This window comes from Rhodamnia argentea, chromosome 1, assembly GCF_020921035.1.
Source record: "Rhodamnia argentea isolate NSW1041297 chromosome 1, ASM2092103v1, whole genome shotgun sequence".
NCBI lineage: Eukaryota > Viridiplantae > Streptophyta > Magnoliopsida > Myrtales > Myrtaceae > Rhodamnia > Rhodamnia argentea.
Window position 1 is genome coordinate 10,983,645 of NC_063150.1, and position 10,414 is coordinate 10,994,058.

Here is a 10,414-nt window from a genome sequence, read left to right on the forward strand (position 1 = left end):
TCATATTCCTCTCGTATGACTCTGCTAGCAATCGCTCCACGGTCGCCGATCTCACGATATTAGTCCCGTTGTTGAAGATGATGATCTTAAACCGCACTTGGCAGCAAAGGAAGGCGTCGAGGAGCTTCTTAACCTAGACGAGGGATAGCATGCCGTCTACGGAGACGGAGGAGAGATCGAGGAAGCGATTGGAAACATGCCTTCCCAAGGCCTCGAGCTCGAGCTCTTCGGTGGTGGCCTCATGGTGGTGGGACTCCATGGAGTGGGCGTCGGTGGCCCGGTGTCGATGGATTCTGAGAATGGAACATCCAGATGTGGAGTCCTAGTAGGGGTGGGCAAAAGAACCGGGAATCGCCCGAACAGAACCGAATCAAACCCGACCAAAGCGGCCGGTAATAGGCGGTTCCCGATTCCTATAATGGGGAACCAATGAATACTAAACTAGTTCCCAATTCTAGGTATCGAATCGCCCACCCAAACCATCCCGATCCGGCCAATACACTCGCACGAACATGTGTCTTTTGGGCGGGGTTGTCACGCCCCGATCCCCGGGCCCGCAACAACCCTACCAAAACGCCTCGAGTCAAAAAGGACGATGTCCCGGGCACGTCATCGACCCATTATTTTTATCTTTTATTAACGCATGCGGAACGTGTAATTTTCCCCAAACAAATATACAATTTACGGGATAGAAAAGTAGGAAGTCAAATCAATCAACATCAACCAAAGATCACTTTTATTTAATTATCTTGTTAACCCTGGTAAAATACATACAAGCCCTACCTTAGGGCCACTTTCTCTGATCCTCAAAAATATCGGTTCGGGGTTGGGGGTTTAAAACTACTCCAAACTACTCAAAAAGAAGTCACGCTCACTTCTAGCTTCCCAAGGCTAAGACCTGAAAAATGGTTAACAACAACGGGTGAGATATAAAATCTCCGTGAGTCAACGCCTAAGTCCGAGTAGGACATTGACTCGCTCAAGGCATCCTAAACAGACAGGATAATATCGATAACGGATCAATAGCGTGCAACTCACGCCACGCTATAACTACCACATGGCCAAGTATAATATCACGGTGAATCCTTAATCACATGCAAACTTACCCCGCCTTAATCCACACGACGAACAGTTCATATGTATATATGCAATCGTTTACATACGATCAAGGCAATTAATTAGAACACTCATCCCAACTCGCATACGCAATGCACCACACGTGTTCCAATTATTAGAGGCCATTAGGCACGGCACACTAGTCGGTTGGTGCCTGGCACACTAGTCGATTGGTGCTCTACTGGCATAACCAGGCATCGTCCCATTCCTTCGGCGACGGCGATCGTTAAGCCGTGTGATTCCGGTCGTCACGGCACGGCTAACGTGCATTCCCGTAAGGAGCGTCGGTCCGTCACAAGCTGCGACCAGCATCCGATCGGTCCGACGTCACGAATCGTCGTGTATCTAATAAGTCGTGTGATTCCGATCGTCACGGCACGAGCTTATCGGGTTAACCCTCATGTGACCACACAAGCACGCCAAACAATCAAACCAATTTATATCTTCGCATTTAATCCAATGCACATACACAAGCAATCGTGCTCAAAACTTGGCTCAAGACTATTTTTATGCTCAAAATTCAGTCCACACGTGGTCACACAAATACACTTGTCATCCACAAGATTTTACATCTATAAACGAGGTGATCAATAACATCGGTCCAGACAAGCAATAGCCAATATACGATCACTCAATAATAATAATAATAAAGTAATCACCCAATAATAATAATAATCGTGCAGTAATGATTAAGTAACAACAATTAATTAACCAGACTATATTTAATTAATCTGACTTGATTAATTAATCCATATTCCAATTGATAATGTCAAAATATACAACAAGCTCGATTTTAGATAATTAATTCGATCGCGATTTAAACAAATATATCCGGCTCCAGTCAATCATTCCAATTAACAATTAACAGTAATTAATCTAATCCTTAAACGCAGTTAACACCCTATTCAGAGTTTAGGAGTTAACTCACAACTATTCCACGGGACGAGGCGAGTACTACAACGATCCTTGAAAATCCTCGGGCACGAACTTGGACATGGTCGGATCACGGGCTCAGAAACTCGGTCACGTGGGCTCAATTTCTCGGCCACTTGGCCCACGATCTCGGCACACGGCCTCGGCCACTAGGCACACGGGCTCGGCCACTCTGCCCAATTTCTCGGCCACGGCCCAGGCTCACAGGCACACTTCCTAGGGTCAGAACAAGGCACGGCCGAGAGAGGTGAGCTCGATGGTGGCTCGGGTGGCGCGGGTTCTCGACAAATAAGGGCAACAACGGCTTGGCGACGACTGGTGGCTGTGAGTGTCGGGTGGGGGTACGAAGGCTTGAGGCGACGGCCCGAGAGGGTGAGGTCGCGAGTCGGGGCTAGCGGTTCGAGCTCGCGTCGGTGCAAGCCATGGTTGAAGTTCGGCGACCGGCGAGGGGGCTGGCTCGCGGCTTGTAACTAGGCTCGGGCGAAGGAGGGCCGGGATTCACGGTGAAAAGAGGAGGCTCGGTTGCAGGCTCGCGAGTCCGACTCGACTGACGACACGACTATGGGTCGCGGGTGCGGCTGTACAGCGGCGGTCGAGTAACGGAGGCGAAGATGGAAACGTCGAGGCTCGGGTCGTGGCTAACCGCGAAGGGCGAGATGGTGTCGGGATGAAGTGGCTGGCGACGAGCGAGCTGGTCGTGGTGGTGCACGTAACAGTGGCTGGGTATCGCTCGGCTCTGTGGAAACAAAAGAAGAACGAAGAAGGAAAATGAAGAAGAAGAAGAAGAAGAAGAACGAAAGAGGAGGAGAGAGAGAGAGAGAGGTGGGGTCGCGTCGTTGTAGTGGGGGGAGGGAGGGGGAGATCTGACAAAGAGAGGGAGAGAGAAGAGATAAAGGAGAGAAAGAAGAAAAAGAAAAGAAAGGGAAGAGAGAGAGAACGTGGGGAGCAAGTAGGGTCATCAGCCAAGATAAGAAAAATGAGGGTGGAAAAGTCAAAGAAAAACAACTTGGGGAAGGGTTTAGATGCTGACATGGGCAGAAGTGAGGTCAGCATGGGAGGTTGTGATGTTGGGCGGCCACAAAAGAAAACGTGGAGGAGGGATTCAACCGAATAAAAGGAGAATGGAGGCCCACAAAATAAAACCAACTCCTCATAACAAATTTTGTTTTATGTGCTTAAATCCTAGAGGCAAAATAGTAATTTAATAAATGGACATCGGATGGTCATTTAGCTCAATCAACCGAGGGCGTAATTGAGATTTCGCATTTATGGTTCGGACAAAATTAAATTTTTCGTCCGACTATTCTCGGTAAAACAAGTCAAAGTTTGACGATTCAAACTTGGCTTTTTTCGACAACATCTCGGAACAACCAATCGTCGACTTCTAAAACCTCAAGATCAAATTTCACTTTCCACGCTGGAATTTATCATTTTTCCTATGGACATCGAAATTCCAGGACGTCACAATATAATTTATATTTCGACAACCTTAATTAGCTCTCTCTCATGCTCTTTATACCTCCTTCCATAATCCTCAGTCCTCCTCACTCACGCTCTCTCACAGAAAGATTCCCTAGTCTCTAGTTGCCTCTCTCCTCCTTACGCAAAATCCTCTCAACTCTCTCGCCTCATCTTGCTCTCAGTCGCCTCTCTACTGAGCTATCACCTACGGCCCTCTACCGTGGCATCATAAATGCGGCCTCCCCTCCTGTTAGAAAAATAGCGTAGAATGGAATGAACTACATAATCAAACTTTAAGGGGTGATAACTTTCTTTAAGAATTTATTTGCCCCATAGCGTTGCTAATGATTTCCAGTAAATATTCTCAGAATACAATAAAGTCTCGATGAGAATAGCATATGGTAATTCTGATATACCTCGAAAATCTCTCTAGGGAAACAATTGGAGAAGATGGTTGCATTTTCTTTGAGAAAGACAAAAATTGAAAGTTATGAAAATTGAAGTTCCAAATGAACAACGTTCATGAACTTTTAGAGAAGATCTTTGAATATACACAACTTTTCAAGAGTTAAGGAGCTATGTCCTAACAGACACGATTTTCCAAAGGTTATGCGGTTATATTCAAACGGACACAATTTGAACACACCTTTTTAGAGATTAATGTAAGAGCCCTTTTATGAATAGTCGTATTATTTGAACACATCTTTTCGATGTGGGACAACGCACCTCTTAATTTGTTTTACAAACAATCTACCAACACCTCTAGCTCACCCTCGCAACCATGACCTTCCCTCCCTCTCTCCTTCTCGCTTCAATGTTGTTATCGCTGGCCGGGACCAACAAACGCATACATGTGAGTTGCGGGAAGAAGGAACTGCATCGGCAGTTCAACGAGGACACCAAGGTGTACTGCAACAGCGAGCTGGTGATGACCACCAGTAGAACTCAACAAGAGTACGTTGTCAACGTTTGGTCCGGCAACCACCCCTTCTACCTCGGCAACCGCTCCGCCATCCTCATCGATGCCGATCTAGTCGGCACTAACTAAATCACCATGTTAGCAATTTCTAACCCCAACCGATTGAATAGACTCGATGGAAAATCGTCAAATGTTTTAGGACTCCCTTGGCCAAATTTAAAAGTTGAAGACATAGTTGAAATCGTATAATAGGTTGATAAATTTTTGAACAATTTTTCCACAAATACACTGCATTGAAAGATAATACGCATTATGTTGACTAATTGGCTGAAAGAGCACTTTCCAAGAAAACTCGGCAAAAAATGTGCATAATGGCATCGAATGCGACTGTTGCTTGTTTAGTTTGAACAACTGCGTTTCACGCGATTCTAAGGTACCCTTCGCATTTAATTGAAAAGGACGTTGTTAAATTAGAAGAAATGATACTAATCGTCCCTAATGTGCAATTCCATAATTGAACTTTTTACTTTATTCCATGTAGTACTTAAACTGTTTCTAAAGATTCAATGTAGTCTCTAAACCATTATTTCTTCTCTCTAGTCCCTCAACCGGGACAAAGTCAAATCAATTTTTTGGTACTATTCACAACTTTCCATAATTACACTATTGCCCAGATTTTAAGATACTTTTTTCATTTCAATTCTTGTCATATTTTCATTTCGATTCTTTTCACAAATCAATAAAAAAAAGTAGGGGCAAAAGGACACATGAAGTGCCAATATTTGTGTTCGGCGCTCACTTTGATACCACTATTTTTTTTAATCAATTAAGTGTCATTTTTTTTTAAATGATTATTTCAGTGTAAACTTCGGTGAGCTTCTTTAGGAATCTTACATGGCATCTACATGGCTCGCCGGAGGATCCCAATCGATACTAAAAAAGGTTAAAAACTAATAAAAAATTCAACATAATATTAAAAAAAATTTAAAAAATAAGCTAAAAAACTAAAAAAAATCTAAAAAAATAGAAGTTACAATGGTGCGGGCTTGCACAGCCCTCACCGCCGCTACCCCACCATCCCCGACAATGGCCGACCAAGGTGGGGTTGGAGACCCCCCTTGGCCATTCACCACCCATCCTCAGCATTGCCGGCGATGGTGGGGCAATGGCGGCGAGCACCGCAAACAACCTTTTTTTAACATTTTTACTTTTTTTATTTTTTACCTAACTTTTATATTTAATGTATTAATTTTTTTAAAAATTAAAATTATTTTTAACTTTAAAACTCCACGTGGCCTGATTTTTTTAAAAGAATTGCCACATAATGTTGAAAAATTAAAAATAAATTACATACAATTAGTTGGTAGAAATTTCTCATCGTTGGTACTAAAGTGATCATTTTCTCTTCTGATTTGACACTTAAGTGATCCAAAAAATATTGATACCAAAGTGAGCACCGTACACAAATATTGACACTCCGGATGTCTTTTTGCCGAAAAGTATGCTATCTTTGTATCTCCTTTACAACATTTTGGTCGGCACAAATATTATGATTACTCCATTTGAATACTTTTTTAGCTTACGATGTCTATAATACTAGAAGTAGAAACTCATTGAGAGTTGTATCAAGTTAACGGTCCGTCCATTTTAAGTCTAAGTGTTTTTATATATATGTCTAAAAACGACACTATTTTCCCGTATATGTTTGTCCTTCTATTGATCTAAACGTTCTTGTTTAGTATAAAACATGAAACAAAAAAAAAAATTAAGATAATTGTCAATCTAAAAAAGAACGAGATTTAGAATATTGAATAGTCTAAAAAAAATAAGGAACGAGATTTTAGATTGACAAACATTATGATAGCTCCATTTGAGTAATTTACAGCTTACAATCTGTATAACAAAAAAAGTAGAAACTCATTTTATGTTGTACCGGGTTTATACTTGTAATGACCAGGTTCAATGAAAATGGAGATTGTTTAAAAAGTCTTGAATTTATTATACTTTTGTCAATTTAATCATAAACCTTTTAATTTTTTGTCGGTTGAGTTCTAAAATTTTTCATGTTATGCCAGTTGAGTCCATCTAGTCAATTTTAGCCGAAAATCGAAGACGTGGACGTCGGTCGTCCCATAGTTATATAAAAAATAAAATGAAAAAATAAAAAGAAAATAATATTTTATAAGAAAATGTCAACATCAGTCTTGGCCATGGCATAGGATGGTCGATGTCCACATTAGCGATTTCATTCAACTTAATTGAAAAAAAGTGAAAAGATTTAGGACTCAATTGACAAAATCAAAAGGTTTAGAACTGAATCGGCAAAGGTGTAGTATGTTTAGAACTTTTTAGACAATTTTCCACCTTTGATGGTCTCATCAGTCTAATACTCGGGCCTCAACTCCTGCGACGAAAGCAAATGATCCACCATAGTGTTGCTACTCTCTTTACCACCATTTTTGTTATTGTCTCTATGTTCTTCAACTCAATGAGGAACAACTTTGGGTAGTGAAACATTAGGACGGATGCATGTTAATAACCCAGGGTTTTACGAAGGCGTTGAATTGCGCAGATAAATTGCCGAAAATGAAGAAAGATACCGATAATATAGAGAAGGAAACTTCATCTTTAAGACGTCAACAATTATCATAGACGGCTTTACTCCACGGTACTAGTTACGAACTTTTGACGTTCTTAACAACTAATTATTTATTTTTGGTGAATCTGCAAACCCACAACACAAGAACTAGCATCAATTTTTTGTGGCTTCCACTCACTTCTTAGCGATCCTCGCCATGATTTCACGGGCTTTGCACATGGCTTCCAATGGCACCACCTTAGGCATAGTCATTCGTTTCTCTTCAGTCCTATCCGCCAGTTCCTCACTTATGTTTTTTTCCCATTCAAAACACTGGATTAACAATCCTAAGGCTACATTGACCACTCGTTGGGCCATGTTTGCTCCGGGACAGGCTCGCCTCCCAAACCCAAATGACAATATCTTGCATTGATGATTCTCTCCATTGTCAAATCTTTCGGGTTTAAAACTGGTCGGATCATCCCACAATTGCTGATCCCTTTGAATGCTCCATACATTGATGAGCACTATGGTTTGACGAGGTACGTCATAACCGCCTATGGTACAATCCTCTGATGACATGTGTGGAGCAAGAAGTGGTGCCGGTGGTTTCAAACGAAGAGCTTCTGTTACAATATTCTAGAGAAAAGGAAGTTTTGCAATGTGTCTCCTTTATCAAGCATTCTTGGCCAATTACACTGTCCAACTCCTGAGCGGCTCTTCTTAAAGAATGTGGACGACTGAGTAAAAGAGACATTGCCCGTTCCATTGTAAGAGCAGAAGGGTCGGTGGCAGCTATAAGGATGACCTATGGAGGAATATAGAACGAAAAGACGTTATGATTAAATTGTCAAAAAGAAGAGGTGGATCATTTTGGGTGAGGTAATAGATGAGAGAGCATTGATATTGCCATTTTGTAGGAACTCGTCCGATCTCTTGCTCAGCCTAGACACTTTCTTCTCATAATCGCTAAAGACCAACCTCAAAATACTCAAGAAATCTCCTGGATACACACACAGCATGAACTCCAGAATTTCAGACATGATCTCACGAAACAACGTTGCCTCCTGGACATTGCTACGTTTGTTGAGTGTGGTTCATACTTCCCTACGACAGAAAAGCACATGGGTCTCACTCCACGCTAAGTGGGCGGGAGTCCGAGGTAGTCGCCCCGGTAGGGTCTCAAGGGGGCAACTCCCCCTGGACACTAGAAAACTTTTACGATTTAAGCTCATAATTTTTCATTAATAATTTGAGCTTGGACTCATAAATAGCTACTGCTATATGTATTCTTTTTCACTTATAATTGAGTAATATAACAAGAGGTGCGAATTGCTAATTATAGTGAAATCCTCTGGTGGATGTAACCCTAGTTCAAGAGTGAATTAGAATAAAATCTCGTGTCTCAATTTTTCTTTCTCGCTTTACGTTTTACTTTGATTTGATTATGTGCTAAATCCTAACATCTTCCCCCTAATACCTCTTCCCAATCAACATGCTTACAATGATGTTGAATGTCATCTCTGAGAACATCGACTTTAGTTGAGTTGAGACGCGCCGGGGAAAAGATCTCGAGGGTGCAAACGTGGTGGAGATTGCACCAGTGGTCGCCGTACAAGGCGTAGACCACGATTGTGTTGTCGTACCCAATGTGCTCACCAACGGCAGTAGAGGGGTGGTTGGCAAGCGCGATGTCGTTCTTAGTATAGCATTCTTCGGCAACTATAAGAACGACATCGCGCTTGACGACGACTACTCGGTGGGAGCCGAAGCAGACAGAGAAGATAGGGCCGTATGATCGGGAGAGGGAGTGGAGCGTACGGTGAAGGGGGAGTTTTATGAGGTGGAGGTGGCCGAGGATGGGGACGGAAGGCGTGCTCGGCGGGAGGCTGTTGGGTTGCTTGAACCATGAAGAGAAGATCTTGAGAGTGAGGAAGAGGAGGAGAAGGAAAGTTAGAGGAAGGAAAGCGTAAAGTGATGAAGCCTCCGTGGTTGGGACAAACTCGGTATTGGCGAAGGCTATCGAGCGTATGCTTCTTATAGGGAAACTGGTGCCCGCATTTTCAGATCTTTGGTTATATTCTCCCTTTATATAATTTCTATTGCCAAAGGAGTTGATGACGGGAGCGCCCAAATAAGTAATGAGCTAATATGGATATATTAACTAATCTACATCATTTCGATTCTTCGATATCATATTTTTTTAACACAACTCATTCACACGCAAGGAAACTCAAGTCCGAATCTATCTACATATATAGTCAAGTCAATATTCATTCAAAAACTTAAATCAATGAGTTATGGGTCAATATAAATGTATTAAATGCTCTACGGGACTTTAACTTTTTGACGTGAAATTTCTTTAATATAATTTACTCGTGTGTATGTCCTAACAGATGACTTATTGCAACTCTTGCGGAAAGTCTTATGTACTTTACGGTTACGACAACTTCAGTTTTCTGTAATGACCTCCTTTTGCTTGTGACGGGAAAAAAAAAAAAAAGAGCCAGGTTTTGCGTGGACGATAAAAGTATGATGCAATTATTGAGAGAGAAAGCTGTCATCAATCATAAACACCTCAACACAGTTACCCACACGTAGAGAGAAAGCTGTTATCAACCCCTCTTCCTCATTTGCATGTGCTGTGTGTGTGCTGGTTTTTGCCTTCTTTTTTTTATGACTTTTCTATATTTTAAGCCATGTCATCATCGTGGCCATAAAAAAGAAGAGAAGAGGAGGAGGAGGAGGAGGAGGAAGAAACCATGTCGAAGATAATTAGTCTGGTCATAGCTCACATGGCAATGACGTGGAAATCTTTATTACCAACTCCATTTCCTCATTTAAAGAAGGAAAGAAAAGGAAAGAAAACTCGAAAATCAAACGAAAAAACCGGCGGGATTAATATTAGATTGCCGGCTATGACCCATATGATAACTAGCAATAAATGGACTATATATGTCACAAGCTTCATGTGAAAATTGAGCGGGAGCCACTTGATTGCATTTTTACTCAAAGGTTTTAGGACTACATCTATAGTTTTTTTGGTCGGAGATATAGGTCTATGGTAGTTCAATCGAAAGGTTTATGACTGAATTATAATTTACAGTAGATTTAGGACTGATTGTATAATTCTCTAATTTGATGGCTATACAAAAAAAAAATTGATTTATAGAGTTGTTGAAGATGTTACTTACAAGGAACTTATCGAATCATTTATCTTAGTTAAGCTCCCCTTTTTTTCATTCTGAAGTGATATCTCTACCGCTAAGACAAATTTATCAACCGTGTCTCTTTGGAATGTTGCATTTAGACCATACGGATCTACAATTAGTCCAATATTTATAATTGCACTTTGTATTACTATTATTATTATTTTGGTCGAAAGTGATTCTTTTTATTTAAGCAAT

General features: G+C 41.4%; 1 pseudogene; it reads right to left on the minus strand.

Moving 5' to 3' along the window:
- Positions 1-7,202: 7,202 nt before the first annotated feature.
- Positions 7,203-9,839, minus strand: LOC115747046 (annotated as a pseudogene).
- Between the last annotated feature and the right edge of the window lie 575 nt (positions 9,840-10,414).